The following is a 19,135-nucleotide window of genomic DNA, read 5'->3' as shown; positions in this document are numbered from 1 at the left end:
GAAAAAAAAAAAAAAATCAAACTCTCGTACATCTTAAGGGAAAGCAGAGGAGGAGGGAGGGTCCCGGTCTGGGGCTCCCAGTGCCCTCTGCTGTTTAAAAGATCTCCCCGGGTTTGAGAGGGCTGTCTGGGAGGGGCAGGAGGAGGGTAAATGAGGACACACCGTTGTCAGGGCAGCCAGTGGGGCTCCTGTTGGAGCGGTGAGCGCCTGCGTGTGCGCGGGCGAGTGTCCACATGTGTGCTCGTCTGTGACCCTGCCTACTCGTGCTGTGTGTGCCCGATCACAGGCTTGCAGCATCGTGTCTGTGCATCTGTGTCCCTGAAAGTCCCCAAATGGGAGTTCACGCAACGCACTGCGTCCCTACTGTGAAAGGGCAGTGCACAAGTAGTCAGAAATCCTCGCCCTCTAGAAACGGATATTCTAGTGTGTGTGTGTGTGTGTGTGAACTCCTGTCTGTGTCCGGGGTTTGTTTATCTGTGGGTGACCTTATGTCGTATGAGTCTATGTCCTAGGCTACGCTCACGTCTGCGGGGGTTTGCGAGTTTCCCCACGTGTTCACCTGGGTTAGATGTTCTGTCTGCTGAGGCCCAGTGTGTGAATGTCCACTGGTGAGAGTTCTGCACCCTACTGTGTGCCAGAGCCCCCAGAGCGAGCTCCACTGTGGGTGTCGCTGAGCAACTGTGTGGGTCCCTTAAAGGCCCTGTGTGTGGCCCTCCCCATATGACCCCTCCCCATCCACTGGCCGCTCCTGAGTTATAATTTAATAGCTGAAACGCTATTCCAGAGAAGTATCTGGGGCTGGGGAGGAGGAGGGCGTACGGCCCGCAGGAGGAGGAGGGGGCGGGATGGGGAGGCGCTTTCCCCCTCCTTCCTCCTTCGCGGAGCTGCTAAAAAGAAACTCGGCGTCGCGCCCAAGTGTGTGTGTATCTGTGTGGCAGCCTGTGCACGCGCGAGTGGGTGAGCGCAGGCCCAGGGGTGGCGACGCGGGCCCTTTAAGGAGCCCGAGGGGGCCGGGCCGGGGCGCGTCTGTGCGGGCGGGGAGCCAGGAGCCGGGAGGCCGAGCCGCCGCCTCCCGGGCTCCTGCCCCGCCCCCTCCTCCCCCTCCCGCCGCCGCCGCCGCCGCCGCTGCCGCCGCCGCCGCCGCCGCCGCCGCCGCCGCAGCCGCCGCCGCCGCGCCGCCGCCGCCGCCGCCGCCGCCGCCGCCGCGGAGCGGAGCCGCGGGCAGGCCGGGCCGCACCGGAGCCCCGCGTCCGCCCGCGCCCCGCCCGAGCCGTGCGCCCGCGCCCTGCGCCCCGCGATGCGCGCCAAGTTGCGGACCAGGGACGCGGGGCTGGCGCCCTAGGAGGCGGCGGCGGGAGGATCGCGCCCCGGCTGGAGGCCGGGCCTGCTGCGCGCCCCCAGCCCGATCGGCACCGCCACTTGCCTGAGCGCCCGGGCAGCCCGAGCGCGCCCCGTGCTCGGGCGCCGCCGCCTCCACCTCCGCGAGGTGAGTTGGGGCCGGGGGTCCCCGCGGAGGGCCGGGGTGAGGCGCAGGGCGCGCTTCCGGGGGAATCGGGGAAGATCGGGCGGCGCACGCGGCGGAGTTGGCGGGGCCCCTGCACTCCCGAGTTGGCGCTCTCGGGGGTGGCCTGCTGGGGAGTGAGGCGCCTCGTAGACACTGCGGCCCGCGTGCGTGGAGGTGCCGGGGAACTTAGGGGAACTCCAGCTCCCCAGTGAGGGGGCGGGCAGGAGGGAAGTGGCGTGGGGGTGGGCGGGTGGGGGGCGCCCTGGAACTGCGTAGGGCAGCCCCCCACCGTGTGCCACGGCCCTGGGGGCATGGCCGCCATGCGCCTCCCTCCTCCCCAAGCGGCCTCGGACTTGGGGGGGGGACACTGCGCCTTATTTTCCAGCGGGCAGTGCGGCTTTGGAGAACCCCTGGAGATGGCACCCTCGGCTCCCCGGCCTGGCTGCTGCGGAAGGCGCCTGGGGGGTTCCTGCCACCGGGGGTGTGTGTGTGTGTTGGCGGTGGCGCTCCTGGGCGAGGGACCGGAGGGCTCTGGGTGGGGGTCTCCGGGGAGAGGCACCCCTTGCTCCCCCCTCCCCCGTGGGCTGGTGTTCCTGGTGTCTGGGCCTGCCTCCCGCGGCTGGTGACGCCTCATTGGGCCGCCTCCTGGTCCCTCCCCCAGGCTGTGCGGATACTTGGGATGCCACTAGTTTGGGAAGTTGGAATTCGGAGCTGATCCCACTTGGGCTGGACCCGGAGGCCCCAGGCCCTGGTGCTGGGGGAGCACCCCCAGAGACTTGGAGGGGAGTGGGAGGGATCCGTGGGGCGCGCCTTCCCTACCCCGGACGCTTGCAGGAAAAAGCCCGAGGGAGGGAGAGAGGGCTAGGCAGGCGGGCGGGCGGGAGAGACACGCTGTACCTGTGAGCTGCTGTCGCCCGGGCCCAATTAGCGTAGGGCGCCCGGCGTTATTTTTACATTGTAGGTTTAATTTTTGGGAAGCGAGGGCCCTCGCGCCGCCTGTCGTGCGCTCCTGCGCTCCGAGGGTCTGGTGCAGGCAGCGGGGGCGGATCTGTTCTGTCGGCTCAGCCGCCTCCCTTCCTCCCCCTCCTCCACCCCTGTTGGTGAGAACTGGTTTTATTATGATTTTTTTTTTCCCTTTTGCAGATTTGGAGGAAGGATGTGTGAGGGAGGCAGGGAGGAGGGAAGGGGAGAGGATCCCTGTGGAGTTCTGGGCTCGTTGGGTTGTGTTATCGGTGGCCTTGACTTTGCCCTTTTAAAACCAGATCTGGGTCCCCGCGGCTGCTTTGATAGAAGGGGCTCTCCGGGCCAGGAGTGAGCTGGGAGGGCGTCCCAGGGCATTGTTGTGTATCTCGTCGTGGGTGGCCTTTTCTTTTCTTTTTCTTTCTTTTTTTTTTTGGATTGGTGGGTGCGGGGAGAGCCCTCTGAGCAAGGAAGAGGTGTGAGGTGGGATAGCTGAGCCATTCACAGCCGACTCTGCAACTCAACGCCTTGAGTTGGAATCATACTTTTGCCACTTTACTGGCAGTGTGACCCTGGACAAATTACTCAACTTCTCTGTGCCTCAGGCTTCTCGTCTGTAAAGTGGGGTAACAATAGTACCGAGTTCAGAGGGTTGTTGTGAGAAGTGAGGTGGTAATACATAGAAGGTATTCGTATATGTGTTACTACAACCACTGTTGTTGTTATTATGATTCCTGGGTTCTAAAACTTGGCCTTTAATCCAATGGCCTGGACATTTTGTGAGAAGAGGCTGCCTTGCATTTTGCCTGAAGATCTGGTGAAGGGAAGGGGCCTTCTTTGCACCTCCCTTTGCTTTTCCCGGTGAGGACAGAGAAGGGAGGTGGCACCTTCAGCCCATTGAACAGATGCACAGACCGAGTCCGGCTGGCCCGGAGCCGGGGGTGAGCGGGGAAGCGGTAGCGGCGGTGGGGCGGCTGCCAGGGCATCCCGGGCGCTGTCTGGCTTCCCCGCGCCGGCTGCCTTGTCCCTGCTTGGAAACTTAACCACCGCCGCCGCCGCCGCCGCTGGGTGCCCGGGGAGTCTGCGGTACCCAGACGTGGGGGCGGGAACGCAGCGGGCCCCAGCCCCGGCCTCTTCCCACCGAGCTATTTACGCTTGCTCCGGGATCAATACTATTGATAAATCCATGTAAATGGTAATGTGGCTGTCAGGCCCCGCTGAGGGATGGAGACCCCTCGTGGGGCTGCGCGCACCCCCCTCCCTCCCTCAGCGAGGGTTTGGTTACGTGGGAAGGATTTATTTGGCATAATCCGTTCTTTTCACCCAATTAATAATACTCATACCACCTCCTAAAGATTTCGGAGAGCTCTGCAAACACGAATTTAGCTGCGTGAAAGGCGCGAGCTGGGAAGGCTTGATTGTTCCCAGGGCGTGGGGGTGGGAGGCTTGGCCGCGCTGATGCTTGCCCGCTGGCTGGCGTTGGAAAGAGGCCCCAGGAGTCCCGGCCCCCAGCGTCTTGCCATTCAGGCTGGATGTGGAGGCTGGCTGGTCCGGATCCCCCCCCCCCTCCCTCCGACTGCGAGTTGCAGGGGGGAGGTACCTTGTGCTGTGTTCCCACCCAGACCTGAGGCCTGTGGGTGGAGAAGTTGGAGGGGGCTCCCTTCTTAAGAAGCAGAGATGCACAGGCAGGAGAGCTGGGACTCTCACCGCTTCCTTCCAACAGCTCTGAGAACAGAAAGTCCCCCACATCAAATGCTGCCTCTGACAGTAGGGGGTTGAGAGCTTTTATTTGTGTGTGTTTTTCCCTCCTCCTCTGTTTCCTCTTCATCTCTCTAATGCCAACAGCAGCCTCCCCAGGTGACACCTCCGAGACTGGACTCCCTGCAAGGGGAACAGCTTGCGGGAACTGGTCATTCCTGCCCCAGGCACCCAGGAAAGGGGGCCAGGAGGGGACCCGAGTCTGGGCTGCTGCTTGGGGAGGGCCAAGCTGCCCAGGGTCAGGCCAGGGGTGTCATCTTAAAAGGCTTGTTCCATGGGTGGGTATGTGGAGTCCCCAGGGAAGTGATCCTTGGAGGAGGGGGAAGGGACTTGACAACCTGTCAAGTGAACTTTTGGCCTAGGAGCTGGAAAATACTATGTGTAATGCAATAGTAATAACAGCCAACACATAGAAAGCACTTACCATGTGCCAGGATCTACCCTCAACAGGAATCTACCCCTTTACTCTTCATTACCATCCTGTGAAGTCAGGGCTATTATTATCCCATTTTATAGATGGTGAAATTGAAACAGAGAGGTTAAATGACTTGCCCAAGGTCACACAGTTTGGATGTGGAACTAAGAATTAAGACCTGGGATTACCCGTGGTCGCATTGGTGCAGCAAGAATGAACGTACTGCAGACCTGCTCTGTGGAGCTGCCAAAGCGGGTAGGAAAAAAGAAATTATGTTTCTTATTTGAGCAGCAGCTGCAGATCTTTGCCCCAGGGGGCAGGAGACTGAGAACTTGTTCTTTCCAGGATTTGGGGAGGGGCAGTGCCAGAGGCAGGTCTGAAGTTTCTTTGAAGTCTCCTTTTATCTTAAACATTCATGCAGATTTGGCATTCGCTCTGGCGATGGGGCTGTGTTTATTTTGAAATGAAAACATGGTTTTGAATTATTTAGCATGGCATATAACGGGACTCCAGAAAACTGCATCAGATGAGTGCCTGTACGCTGGCGGGCAGCCCTGGGGTACTTTGTAGCTGGAGACCTTGAGAGGTCCTGGGGCAGATGACAGCTTTTTCCTATTTTCCAGATGAGGGCGCAGGTCAGAGGTGCCAGGCCATCCCAAGGTCGCATGGTGGTGTGACTTTTGCTTACGATGATCAAAATCATCATCATTATCTTTCTTTTAGACCAAAGTGAGGCTTTTCTGCCTGGGCACTTCCATACCACCACGCCCAGCTGGGCTCAGGCTAGCCCTGGGGGAAGGAACTTTCCGTTTATAGATCCGTAAAGAATCATCCTAAACCAACAGTAGAGGATAGTCTGGGAGTGTTTTGTTGGAGATCTGCACCTCTGATCATTTCAAGTTCTGGTGAGTTGAAATCCCGGCTTAGCGATGTGCAAGCAGAGTGCCCTGGGGCTGGTCCCTGCCCCTCTGAAAGTTTGGGTGCCCTGGTCCGTACACTGGGCACAGTGCCCACTGGGGGTAGGGGAGAGGATTAAGGGGCTGAAAGTGAGAGCGCTGGGTTTGATGTTCGGCCCTACAGTTTCAAGCTGTGTGACTCTGGACTGGTTACCTAACTTCTCTGAGCCTCAGTTTGCTCATCTCTAAGATGGGGATGATGATGATGATGATGTTGATGATGGTGATGATGATGCTACTTCTGATTTTATTGTTGTGAGGACGCGATGGATGTCATGATAGATCACAGGAGCTCTTGCTACTTTGTCCCCCACCAACCACTGGAGAGGAAAGGCTTCCCGCTGTAGAATTTATTGTTCACCCCAGGTCCTCACTGACAGGCTGGTTGGACACAACCCCTTCCTCCCTCTAAAGGGCTGCTGGGAGGGACCCTCTCATGGCATAGTCTCTTCACCTGAGCCCCAGGCCTGGGCTTGTTGCTCTCTGGAGGCGGCAGGCTCTTCTCCTGTCGGGCTGATTGGTGATTCACAGATGTGCCCAGCTCTCTCCCTGGGCCCTTGAAGGCTGAGGTTTTCCATTCCGCCTTTAATCCCCCAGTGCCTGTCAGGCACTGAACTTGGAGGGCTTGGGCAGCCTGGAAAGTGGGGGGAAGACTGATGGGGAGGATACAGGGAGCCTCCTGGGGGAGGGCCGAGTTTCCCCTTCACCTGGCAGCGGAGGGCGGGGATGGTTCTAGAAAGGGCTCCTTTGAAGTCAGACCTGATTCAAATCCTGCTTCCCTCAGTTCAAAACTCAGCGAAGTCTCTGAACTTGTGGCCTCAGTTTCCTTATCCTTAAGTGGGGGAGGGGTGGAAAATAACGCCCCCTCAGAGGACCGTCCATAGCTGCACTGCCCGGTCGCTCCCAGCGATGGTGGGGACTGTTCTAGATCTTTGCTGTCCCCTAGCCACTAGGTGTGTGTGTGGCTCTGAGCAACTGAAATGCGGCTAGTGCTGTCGGAACTGGTAATTTTATTCCGTGTTAATTAACTGAAATTTAAAAAGCTACATGTGGCTGGTCCGGATCCGAAGGCCCAGGACTGGATGATGAAACAAGGTTCTGTGTATGGGAGCAGGGCCTGGCTCTTAGCAGCTGAGTGTTTTCCTTCTTTTGTGTGTTTTTTTCTCTGCCTGGCGCCCCTGTATCCCTGTCATCTTGGAAGGACACCCCCCCTTCTGTGGTCCTGTTTCCCAGCAAAGCCTGAGGCTCTCCTGGGTGCTGGCCCAGGCTCCTGTGCCCTCCGTCCACCTCCCCTTGCCCCCATTCCTAATGTCCCCACCCCCTCCTGTCCCACCAGCCTGTGGGGCAGCTCTGACCAGGAGACCTTTCTGTGATGGCGCGAACGTTCCGGACCTGCCCCCTCTGCCCAGCACCTTAGCCGCTCGCCACTCTTCAGGTGGCATTTGGCACCTGAAGTGATGCTGCTGCCACCTGGGATCCGAATGTTATTTGCTACTTGGTTTTAATACGTTTAAAATGTGACTAGTGGGCACCGTCCCTCTTGGGCGGCGTGACCTTAGAGCCTTGCCTTCTCTGTTGACTCAGGGCCAAACGCCTGTATTCAGGCCACTGGCTGGATGTTCTCACCCTTCTTGGTCCTACCAGGCCACCGTCCCTGAGACCGGAGAGCTGGCTCAGTGCCCCCCACTTCCTTCCCTGGCTGTCATTTCTCCAGCACAGGAGACAGCCCCAGGTCTGTGCAAAGTGTGGGCAGCTCCCACTGGGAGCTGAGCTCAGGTCCAAGGGTCTTGGACTCAGGCTCAGAGGAATCCCGGCTCGTAGAGATGATGGTCCAGCCCCTCCTTGTCTGTTTCTGCACCTGCAGATACATCCGGAAGGCCTGCTTCCCGTAGGGGCCGCCATGGTCCATATGTTTTTCTGCTATGAATTAACACATGGATGTCCTTCCATGTAGATAACAACTAGATTAACTTTTTTTTTTGGCGCGGGGGGATAACGTTACTTTTATTTTTTATTTGAAAAATACAGAAAACCAAAACGTAACGCACTGAAACCCTGCTACTTGCCTTGGGCTTTATAAAAATGTGTTTTACTACAAGAAAAAGCATGGGCATGTTAAAAAATTAAAACAGAGCCTAGAGGTGTCGAAGTAAGTCTCATTCCTGTTCCTACCCTCCCAGTTCTGTCCCCCAAGGCAGATACACGTGGGAAAAGTTTCCTCTCAGAGATAGTCTGGCCATATGTCTGCCTCACAGGGACTTGGATGTGTGTGCTCTGTTTAAAAACAAGCACACAAATGATATCACGCCCTATTCACATCTTACTTTCCTCCTTCAAATTATAATACATCTTAGTAGTTTATTCTGGAATATATAGAGAGCAGGGGTTAGCAAACCACGGCCCGCGGGCCAAATCCAGCCCACCTCCAGTTTTTTATATGGTGCGCAAGCTAAGAATGGTTTTTACTTTTTTTGATGGTTGAAAAAAATAAAAAGAAGAGTATTTTGTGACATGTGAAATTAAGTGAAATTCAAATTTCAGTGTCTGGAAGTAAAGTTTTATTGGAACGCAGCCATGCCCATTCATTCATGTGTAGTCTGTGGTGGTTTTCAGGCTATAGCAGCAAAACTGAGGAGTTGTGACAGAGGCCGGAAGGCCTCCAAAGGCTAGAATATTGATTCTCCTGCCCTTTACAGAAGACATTTGCCGACCCCTGATAGAGAGCTCCCACATTCTTTTTAACTTCAGCATAACCTTCCAGGGTTATGTCAAGGAAACTGGGGCCCTGATGAGTTTGAGGGTCACACCCAGCAGGCCCGAAAACCCCTCCTTCTGCCTGGCTCGCTGTTCTTGCTGTTATGCTGTTACTGTTGTAGAATGCAGTAGGGCAGTGGGGATGGTTAAAGCAGATGACCTTTGGCACAATGCTCTGGCCTCTTAGATGATGTTTGAGGCTATAATCCCTTCTGTCCAGCGCCACAGAGTTGCTGTATGTAACACCTTCTGTGCGGTGCTACATAGTTTTCACAAATTTTTGCAAAGTCTCTCAGAATCCATCTTGTTTCCCTCTTTGCTTTGACCGTTAGGATGCTCGGAGCCAAGTTTGCAGCCTGCCTTCAGCAATCTGATCTGGTCTGTGTTTTGGTTTTACCGACTTCATCCTGTTTTCAGATTGGTTTGTCCCTGATTTTTCTTTTTGTCTTCACCTTGCTCTCTGATTTTTTAAAAAAATAATTAGTTAATTTATTTTTGGCAACGTTGGGTCTTTGTTGCTGCGCGTGGGCTTTCTCTAGTTGCGGCCAGCGGGGGCTACTCTTCATTGCACTGTGCGGGCTTCTCATTGTGGTGGCTTCTCTTGTTGTGGAGCATGGGCTTCAGGCTCGTGGGCTTCAGTAGTTGTGGCGTGTGGGCTTCAGTAGTTGTGGCGCGTGGGCTTCAGTAGTTGTGGCGCACAGGCTCAGTAGCTGTGGCACGCAGGCTCAGTAGTTGTGGCACTTGGGCTTAGTTGCTCCGCGGCATGTGGGATCTTCCCAAACCAGGGCTCGAACCCGTGTTCCCTGCATTGGCAGACGGATCCTTAACCACTGCGCCACCAGGGAAGCCCCTTGCTCTCTGATTTTACCTTATCCTATGCATTCCTGACAGTTGTCTCAGTTCTTGAGGGGTGGGCTGGAGCAGACAGGAGTAAAGAAGAGGAAAACACTTGCGAGATGTTTCCAGGTTTGTTCCCCCTGCGTGCCTGCGGGGTGGTGGGTGGGTGGTCTCCTGACAGATGATTCCAGAAGGAAATCAAGGCCCCATGGAGTGTCTTAACCAAGGTCAGACCCTGGGCAAGAACCAGGGTCTTTGGGTGTCCATCCTGGGTCAGACTTGGGAAGGTGACAGTGAGTGAGTTGGAAGGTGCAGGATCCCTACTGGAGGCCCTGGGGCCCTTGGGAGCCACTTGGCCTGAGGGAAGACCGTGCAGTGGGGTAGGTGACGAGCTTACCACTCCTGGGTGGAGGGTCACTCCTGTCTGTTCCATATCCGGGGCGCAGGGATCGTGGAGTTGTTGCGGTGGCAGTGCTGCGGGTGTGTCCGCGTGGAGGGGCCTCTGGGCTCCGGTTCCAGCCTTGGTGCTCTGCGGACGCTCTGCGGACACTTTCCAATGTTTCTGCTTCCTTCTGTTGACCCTGGGATATTTCTCTGAGCTGGAAAGGAAGTGGGGGGAAAACGTAACCCACGGGTAGAATCGGATGAGACCAGCAGCTGGCCGCCCGCTGGAGGGCATGTGTGGGTGTGTCTCCCGGAGACCCGGGGGCCCAGGCTCTCTGCCTCCTGTCTCCTGGGGTTGGCTTGGTCTTTGGTGACGTGTGTTTGTGTTTTAGGGCTTGTGAACGGAGCTCAGATGAGCCACGGGGCGGAGTCTGGTGTCTGCCTCTTACTGGCTGTGCGATGCAGCCTGGGACAAGTAATGGAGCCTCTGTGCAGAGCTTCTCAGTTTACTCACCAGTGAAATGGGGTGATGAATGACACGCGACCTCAGAGAGTCTGGTGAGGCAGAGAGAGCTGAGGGGCCATTTGAGGCGTGAGTCGGTCCTTCAGGCCGTGTCTTTAGTCCCTCTCCTTCCTGTCTGCGGCTCCTAACCCTCGGAGCCCGCCCTGGGGCCAGGCAGGTGGATCCAGCAGCCTCCTTCCCTTTGTCCCAAAGGGGCTTCAGGCCCGATCTGTCCCCAAACGGACGTGCGGTCCCCCCTCGCCCCCAGACCCCCCAGCCTGGGCTTCCTGCCTGAGTGTGGGGCCGAGCCAGAGAGCTGGGGGTCACCCCAGCTGCCCTCTCACCCGCCCAGCGCCTGCAGAAGCCTCCATGCTGCCCCCGTCTGTTCTGTGCAGAGCTGCTGGGTGGACCCTGCGGGTGAGCGCCCTGACCTGACTCAGAGCCCCATGAGCCCTCAGGGCCTCCCGGCACCTCTTGCATGAAATCCAGGCCCTTCTCACTGCCTCGGAGGCCTGTCTGCCTCCGCGTCTGCTGACCTCCGACCTCCCCTTGGCGGACACCCCTGCAATAACTGTGTGCTATATTGGGGGGGGGAGGGGGGTGGTACTTCTGGGCGGGAGGTCAGGAGGGGTGGGTGGGAGGGGAGTGGATTTTTCTTTGTGGCCCAGGGGGCCTCTCTGGGAGATGCTGGCAGTCAGAAGTCCCTGAGGCCAGGCCCGAGGGTGCACACAGCCGGGGCCCCGTGGGGAGGGGGTGCCTCGGGGGTCCCTGCTTGTCCTCACGCTGAGCTCCGGTGCCCGCTGCAGACCCTCCGGGAGCATCGCCCACTGCTACTGTCTCCTTGGCCATGGCAACTGCCTGGCACCGCGGGCCTGCTCGTTAGGCTAACGGGGCGAGCCTGCTGGGCCAAGGTGGGGGGCCAGGACGTGCTGCCCTGGGGCTCAGTGGGGCTTGTCCGCCGGGCGACCGGCCACCGGGCCAGGAGCGGAGCGGGGGCGCTGGAGGAATGCTGCAGAGTCCAGCGGGAGTCAGGGGTCCCCAGGGTCCTGGGGGCTTGGGTCCGGTTTGCAGGGTGGGGTTCTGGTGGGAATTACGTGTGGTGGTGACTCCTGGGTAACTCCTGTGACCAGTTAAACGAGGGGAGGATGAAAGCTGGGGGAGAGATTGGGAGGCGCCCACTTTTCCCTGCCCCCCACACCCACCGACACCGTCTCCCACCCTCCTAAGTATTCTTAACCATTTTCACTTTTGCCCACTTCTGCTGCCTATACTCCATCTAGGCCACCGTACTGGGTGGAATAGTGTCCCCTCCCCCAATTCATGTGCTTCCCAGAACCTCAGAAGGAGACCTTATTTGGAAATAGGGTCGCTGCAGATGTAATTAGTTAAGATGAGGTCATGCTGGAGTAGGGTGGCCTTAAATCCAATAGGACTGGTGTCCTTATAAGAATAGAAAGTCGTGTGAAGGCGGAGGCAGAGAATGGAGTGATGTGTCTACAAGCCGAGGATTGCTGGCAAGATCCATGCAACAGACTCCCTCGGAGCCTCTAGGAGGGACCACTCCACCCGACACCTTGATTTCAGACTTCTGACCTGCATGGCCATGAGAGAATACATTTGTATTGTTTCAAGCCCCCTAGTTTGTGGTAAGTTGTTATAGCAGCTCCAGGAACCTAATACAGCTCTCATCATCCCTTGCTTGGACTACTGCAGTAGCCTCCTCACCAGTCAGCCTGACCCTCTGTTCCCCACATGGCAGCCAGAGGGTTTTCTTTTAGGCCTGTCCCTCCTGTGCTCAGAGCCCTCCCATCTCAGACAGCATAAAAGCCAGCTCTTTAATCTTGCTTACAAGTCCCTGCACAGCCTGTGCCCCCCCCCCGCCCCATTCCCTTTCTGATCTGCTCCCCTTGTTCACACTCTGTACCAGCCACACTGACCTCCTTGTTGAAATTTACCTGACATGTGCCTGCCTCAGGATCTTTGCACTTGTTCTGCCTGCAACACTCTTCCCCCAGGTGTCCATGTGACTTGCGTCATTTCTCTGCCATCTTTGCTCAGATGTCACCTTTTCTGTGGGTCCTTCTCTGGCCTTAATTAAAATTGTACCCTCTCCTCCTCAAGCCCTCTCCTTCCCTCCTTCACATGTCTCCTGATGAACTATGGTTTTATCTGTTTAACTTGCTGTTGTCTGTCATCCCTGCTAGAATGCATGTTCCGGAAGGGCAGGGACTTTGGTCCACATTCCCTGCTGCACCGCCATTCTAGAACAGCTCTGGACACACAGTAGGTGCCCAATAAATGTGTCGACTGTCAGGTTCTGGCTGGGCATGGCCTGACCTGGCATCCCAATGCAGGATGTCTTGGGATCCCAAGTTGTCTGCCTTTCCCTGCATCTGATACCTTTTCCCTCACCTGTGGCCCTCCTCAGACCCCCGGAGGTCGCTGGGCCTTCAGCTGCTCCCTCCCTGTCTTTCCTGTGGGTGGTCGTGACAGTCCCCTGCGGAGCAGAGCTGATTCCTGAGCTCTGAAGTGGCTGAGGTTTGAGATAATAAGGTCCTGGCTACTTCAGGCCTCAGTTTTCCCATCCCCAAAATGGACACAGTCAGATTGCTCGTCTCTCGAGGCTGTTGGGAGCGTTAAGTGAGGACACACAGGAAGGGGCTTGCTGCCTGACACTGAGAGCACAGAGAAAGACTTCAATCCGATTGGTGCTTGGTGGCGGTGGTGTCAGTTTGCTGTGCTCGTTTTCAGAGGAAGGGTGAGACATCATAGCCGGATGGCTCCAGGTGCCTGGGGGACTTTAAGCTCGTGTTCCCTTAGGCAGGTGGCCTCTGGATGCTCTTGTGGCCTGAGACGTCTCCTTCCTGGCCCCATGCGCCCATCCCCTCCGTCACAGGAAGGTGAGCTCTGCAGGGTCCGAGGGGGGCATTCCCAGGGCCTGTGAGGCCTGTCTGTTGTTTGCTGAGAGAGAAGACCCCAGGTAACTTCACGAAACCCAGGGACAGGAGGAACCCTTCTCCCTTTCTTGGGCTGGGTTCTTCTTTCACTCTGTGCCTCAGTTTCAGCATGTGTAAAATGGGGATAGATGTCTTCCCTGCCTCCTAGGGGAGTGGACTGGATTAGGGCACCTGGGGTGGCCTCTGTGATGGTGACCTGCCATGGATAGGTTGTGTGCATGCCGTCTTCCTCCCCACCTTCCTCGTCTGGTCTCTGGGCAGGGCTGGGGGCTGAGCTGACAGAGGTTTTATGGGCGAGCTCACTCCGTGTTGTTGTATGTTAGCTCATTTAAGCCCCACAATGACCACAATGACAGCTGTGGCCAGAACTGTTAATTTCCCTGTTTAATGATGGGAGAATCAAGGCACAGAGTGGTGATGTCATTGGTTCAGGGCACACGGCTTGTAAGCTCTTTCCTTGGTGGGTGGCTGTCACAGGCAGGACCTGGACTTTCCTCCTGTCTCCCTTTCCCGTGGACTGTGGATCCCCAGGCAGGGGGGTCGGCCTGGGTCCACCATGTGCCCAGCCCTGGGCGCCTCAGCTCACCTCTCTGGCCTGGCCTGGCCTGTTTGCCTCGAGGTCACACTCCCAGGCTCCCCGCAGGCTCCTGGGCTCTGCCTTGCAGGAAGCTGACCCCGCTGTCTAGACTATAAATAGTAGCCGCAGCGGCGGGCAGGAAGCTGCGTCTCATGGCACCTGGGCGCTGGCTGCTGCCCCCTTGCTGCAGCGCCTCCTGGAACTGTGCTTCTCCCGGTGGGAATGCCGAGGCGGAAGCGTATGTGCACCCCAGGCGCTGCTCTGCAGGTTTGCTGTGTGACCTTTGGGCCCCCGTTGCCCTCTCTGTGCCCCTGAGCCCCTGGCCATGTGTCCGGGATGCCTCTGATCTCCCCGTGCTGTAAAGAGCGCCTCCACGGTGTTTGGATGGCAGCCAGGGAGGTGTGGAGGGTTTGGTGGGTGGTCTGACACTGGGGGGACAGTTAGTGTTCTCCTTGGAGGGGAGGTAAGTGGGAGGGGGCCATTGAGGGAGCCTGGGGAGGGGAGATGGGCCCTTTCCAGATGCAGGGTGGAAGGGGTGTGGGGGAGGCTAAGGTGGAGCTGCCTGGAGGGTCCTGGACTGGGAGGCAGGCCATGGGGTGGGCGCTGGGCATTTGAGACCCATCTTGTTTACTGGGTTGCTGTGTAATTTTCGTACAACCTCTCTGGGCCTTGGCATCCTCCTCCCAGATTTTCTGGCAGGAGAGAGACGCACAAGGGTTTCGCAGCAAGGAGAGTATTTCGTCGTGTCCTCTGTCATCTGTCGCGTTGCGACGGCTATTATTGTTAATATCGTTCTGTTGTGACGGGGCAGGTTTCACCTTGTCCCTGTCCGTACTGCCAGGTCCTTGGAGACCCGGCTCTTGGGCAGGGGTCAGTGAGGTGTGCTCACCAGCAGCCACGGGGGGAGGGTGCTGACTCACACCAGGGATGCCCCTAGTGGCCGTGCTGCTGGGCACACTGGGTGGCCTCTGCTTCCCCAGTGCCCGCTCACCACCCACCAGCTGTGTAGTGAGGGCTTGGCCCCTTGGGTGGTTTTCCAAGCATGAGTGTCGTGCTGCCGGTCAGTTGAACCTTGCAAAGCCTTCCATTTTCCCGGAGGTTGTGTGCTCTGTTGGTGCCAGTGGCGTTCCTGACCTGGAATGCAGGGACGTGGCGGCTTCAACAGGGCGTCTTCCCTGTATGGACCTTGCTGGAGTGGGGGATGAACAATAGGGCGATTCGTGACTGGTCCCCAAAACCCACAAAAGTTGCCCAAGAAAATGGATTGATGAGTTATTTGTTGTCATCTTAGGGAAGTCTCTGGTGATAAGCCCCAGGGCTCTGCCTGCTTCACGTTTTCATCAAAGGCTAGACTGGGCACCCTCGGGGTATGTGTTCACCGCGCAGATGACAGAGCCGGGTGTTCTGTAGGAGTGGAGAGACTGAGTCACGTGGACTCAGTACTTGCCTGCTGGAGCTCAGGGTTTGTGGGGTGGGCCTTTGGGGCAGTTCCCTCGAGGCCCAGAGATTTTTGGAGCCTGTGGGGAGGAGGATAATGGTCTCCTCCAAAGATGTGTACGCCCCTGAACCCCAGAACCTGTGACTGCGCTATGTTACGTGGCAAAGGGGAATTAAGTTTGCAGATGGAATTAAGGATGCCAGTCATTGACCCTGAGGTGGAGGAAGTTATCCTGGATAATCCTGGTGGGCTCACAAAGGTCCTTATATGGGAGGCAGGAGGTTAGTCCAAGAGATTTGAAGGTGCTGTGCTACTGGCTTTGAGGATGGAGGGAGGGGCATGGAGCCAAGGAGTGCAGGCAGCCGCTAGAAGCTGGAAAAACAAGGAATGCGGGCTCGCGGAGAGCCTGCTGCAGGAGCACAGCCCAGCTGACACCCTGGTTTTCACCTTGTTAGATCCATTTCAGACTTCTGATCTCCAGAACTATGAGATAAGAAATCTGTGCTGTTTCAGGCCACCGCGTTCGTGATCATTTGTTACAGCAGCAAGAGGAAACTCAAACAAGAGCCCTCATCTTCCCTGAGACCCCTAGCAGCCAGGTGCCACCTGGTCATTTAGACCGTGTGTGTCCCTGCAGCCAGTGGCCTTGGAATCAGGTGACCGCTCCGTGTCTTGCCCTTGCCCTGGGGCTATGGGTGAGGGACACGGAGTGAACAGAAGGACCTGCAAACTGTAAAGGCTTGTGCTGGAGAAAAAAATGAAATGCAAGGGCTTCCCTGGTGGCGCAGTGGTTGAGAGTCCGCCTGCCGATGCAGGGGACGCGGGTTCGTGCGCCGGTCCGGGAAGATCCCACATGCCGCGGAGCGGCTGGGCCCTTGAGCCATGGCCGCTGAGCCTGCGCGTCCGGAGCCTGTGCTCCACAACAGGAGAGGCCACAACAGTGAGAGGCCCGCGTACCAACAACAACAACAACAACAACAAAATGAAATGCAAGAAAAAAAATCTAGAAGCAGAGAGATGACCAGCAGGGAGGGAGTGGTGTGAAGTAGGGATGTTTTGTGTGTTCATTTATTCATTCAAATCCGGTGGGGGTACCTGGCTCCAATGAAGGCCCAGAGGGAAAAAAAATGTGTCCCCAGCCTGTCCGCCCCAACGAGCCACAGATGATTCTTCTGGGTGGGGTCTCCCGAGGGGCAAGTGCTTCACATTCTCGGAGCAGACGGGCGATGCCACATGCTGCTTCCTTCCCGGCTTTATTGAAAAGAGAAGGAAAATGGCCCACGCCTTCGGCCCAAAGGCCCTCTGGGCCGTCGTCCAGAAACCTGAAGCCTGCAATTAAATGAAACTGGATCCTTAGGTGGGGAGAGCTTCTCTCCCCTGAAGAGGAGGCTCTGGAGACCGGGCCCTGGGGAACCACTGCTCGTGGATAGGCTGTATGGGGTCTGGGGAGACGGTGGGAATGTTCTAGCCAGTCTGAGTCCAGGAGGCTGGACTCTGGGCCACCAGCTAAGGTGGCGGTTGCCTTTTATCCAAAAAAAAAATAATAAAAATTACAGGTGGCTTTCTCGTCATTTGAGCTTCCTCCCCAGAGACTGCCACTTCTCCACTGGACATGTGCTCGTCTAAGAATGTCGTCACACTTGCACGGGCCTCTGCACGGTTTCCTGCACGGCCTGGGGCCCCTGTCTCATCTCCAGGCTGGAAGGATGCACGTGGCCGCGTCTTTCTGTGTTTGCCGCTCTGCAGTTTGCTGTTAGAATGGGCCACGGGACTCTGCCCGTTTTGTAGGTCAAAAGTGGTCGAATATTGACAGCTTTTATATAACTCGGCCTCGTAATTTCCTCTCCACGTTGAGACAGGAAAGCAGACCGGAGTGGTTCCGAGCAGGGATCCTGGCGGCGTGGGTCCCCATCCCTCCTGCCTCTTTCCAGCTGTGAGATGTCACTCTGTGCCTCAGTTGCCCTATAGGTAAAATAGGGACTGAAATAGTACCTATTTTCTAGGATTGTTTTGAGGATTAGAAGCGTAATACACAAGGTTTATCGTGCAGCTATTATTGTTATTTTAAAAAATTCCCTGGCGGTCCAGTGGTTAGGACTCTGTGCTCTCACTGCCGAGGGCCTGGGTTCCATCCCTGGTCGGGAAGTAAAATCCCTCGAGCTGCGTGGTGTGGCCAAAAAAGAAAAAAAAAGAAAAGAAAATAGGATTTTGCGACGTGTTGGTGCAGTTAGATCTAGTTGATGAATTTTAACTTCTGTAGAGATAGTATCTTGTCATGGGGACCCAGGACACGTGATTGGCGTAGTCCCTAGATACCGCTTGGGTTGATGGCCGTGTTTGGAGCTTCTCTGGGTGCTTCCAGGTGCTCACGTGCTCTCCTCCTCCATGTGTTCCTGGGAGTGGGACTGCTGGCTCGTGGCTCTTCCCCCGATGCTGGCAGGTTCCGCAGGGGGCTCCCTGGCTGGCCCTCTGTGGTAGGGTGTGAGGTCTCCCCATGGCCAAGGCCGTGTGCAGGGCGTGTGGCTCGACGGCTGCTTTATGAAAAAGACTTTCTTGATTTTCAGAAGCAGAACCAACCAGTTCTTTGTATTTTTATTTTATTTTATTTCATTTTATTTTATCTTATTTTATTTATTTTTGGCCATACCACGTGGCAAGGGTCTTAACTGCTGGACCGCCAGGGAAGTCCCTGTGTTCTCTAGAAATTGGAAAATTAAGACACAAAAAAAGCCTGCACACACACACACACACACACAAAATACAACCATGTTCTCACCCCCCCCCCCCCCCGAGAGAGAGACTGTTGGCATCTTGGTGGTGACTTAAGGCCCGTTCCTGCCTCAGTCTTCTCATCTGTGAAGTGGGGGAGGTGTTGCCCTGAGGGTTGCCGGTGATCTGGCGAGGAGCTCTGTCACCTTCGTGGGCTGGCTGTTTCCTTTCCGGGCCTCAGTTTCCCATCTGGAGAATGGAGTTTCCCCTCCCAGAAGCACTTGCCTTCTGGGAGGCTGTGGGGATTAAGAGTCTCTTTGACCGGGCACGGGGCGCACAGTAGGTGCTTTGTGATGGTGAGCAGGTGACCTGTGTGCACAGACTCGGAAGGGCAGGGTGCACACACCTGCCCTTGGGGTGGGGGGCGCTGCAGCGGGCCATGCGGGGCTGGGGCCGAGGGTGGGCAGGGTGTCCTCTCCATGCCTGGCTGTGCAGGTGGGGGTCTTGGCTGGAGGGGCTCAGCTGCCCTCCTCCCCGGGTCCCCGAGGAGCCGGCTCAGTGGAGATCCCTAAGGCGATTAAGTGGGTTCATTTGATCCTGAACGTGAACTTGAGCAGGCGGCTTATCTCCTGGAGATGAAAGCCGGGCTGGCGAGGAGCCACCTGGCCCACGCAGGGAGTGCGGGATTTTCTCCTCCACCCCCTGCCCAGCCGGGGCCTGTGCTGGGGCCTTTTTCCCCACCCGCCTCCAGCCCCTTCAGCCACATGCGATGATGGACCGAGGGCCAGGTGCTTTTCCGGGTCTCAGAGTGGCAGGCTTGCCGTGTTAATTCGTTTGATCCTCTCAATCTCGCGAGCTAGCAACGATCGCATCATCACTTTCCCTGTGTTACAGGCAAACAGCTAAGGCTCAGAAAGGTCGGCTGGCTTACCCAGAGCCACACAGCATCCTGACAACCCCTGACGATATTTAGAGCGTATGCTTGGAAAATCCCCTTTACTCCTTGGCGCTGAAATTCCTCCTGAATACGGTCTTGACTTTGCACAGAATTAACAACAACAATAACAACAATCAGTGTACACTGTAGTGTAAAAGGAAATGGGAGGAAGTGCTGCTGGCTCCCACTCAGAATGAGTAAGTGTCGATGCGATGCAAGTGAGATCAGAAGCGTTTCGGTTCTGGAAACACATGAAAGTGATGCTAAAGAAAAAGCTAGCGTCTGGATCGGTTCTGGCAGGTTTTTTTTAAACGGCCAGGTTATTTGAAAATTGTGTGGAGAGGGTGGCTTTCGTGGCGTGGGACTGTCCCACTGGCCGAGCGCCAGTCCCAGGACAGCCAATAACATCCCTGCCAGTTTCTGAGGTGTTCCAGAGTGGGGACCCTG

The 19,135-nt window shown here is 56.8% G+C and overlaps 1 protein-coding gene across 26 annotated transcripts in view; it reads left to right on the top strand.

The window, feature by feature from the left end:
* Positions 1-1,255: 1,255 nt before the first annotated feature.
* Positions 1,256-19,135, top strand: part of NCOR2 (nuclear receptor corepressor 2) — a 226,907-nt gene continuing 209,027 nt past the window's right edge. For 12 of the 26 annotated variants that reach the window (XM_067701121.1, XM_067701135.1, XM_067701131.1 and 9 more), the window contains exon 1: positions 1,258-1,486. The gene's annotated coding sequence lies outside the window, so the exon portion shown is untranslated. Of the gene's footprint in view, positions 1,487-19,135 lie in introns of all 26 variants that reach the window. The other 14 variants (XM_067701134.1, XM_067701132.1, XM_067701138.1 and 11 more) reach the window with 8 other exon arrangements.

The sequence above is a fragment of the Pseudorca crassidens genome, chromosome 12, assembly GCF_039906515.1.
Source record: "Pseudorca crassidens isolate mPseCra1 chromosome 12, mPseCra1.hap1, whole genome shotgun sequence".
NCBI lineage: Eukaryota > Metazoa > Chordata > Mammalia > Artiodactyla > Delphinidae > Pseudorca > Pseudorca crassidens.
This window is presented reverse-complemented; position numbering and strand designations above follow the sequence as displayed.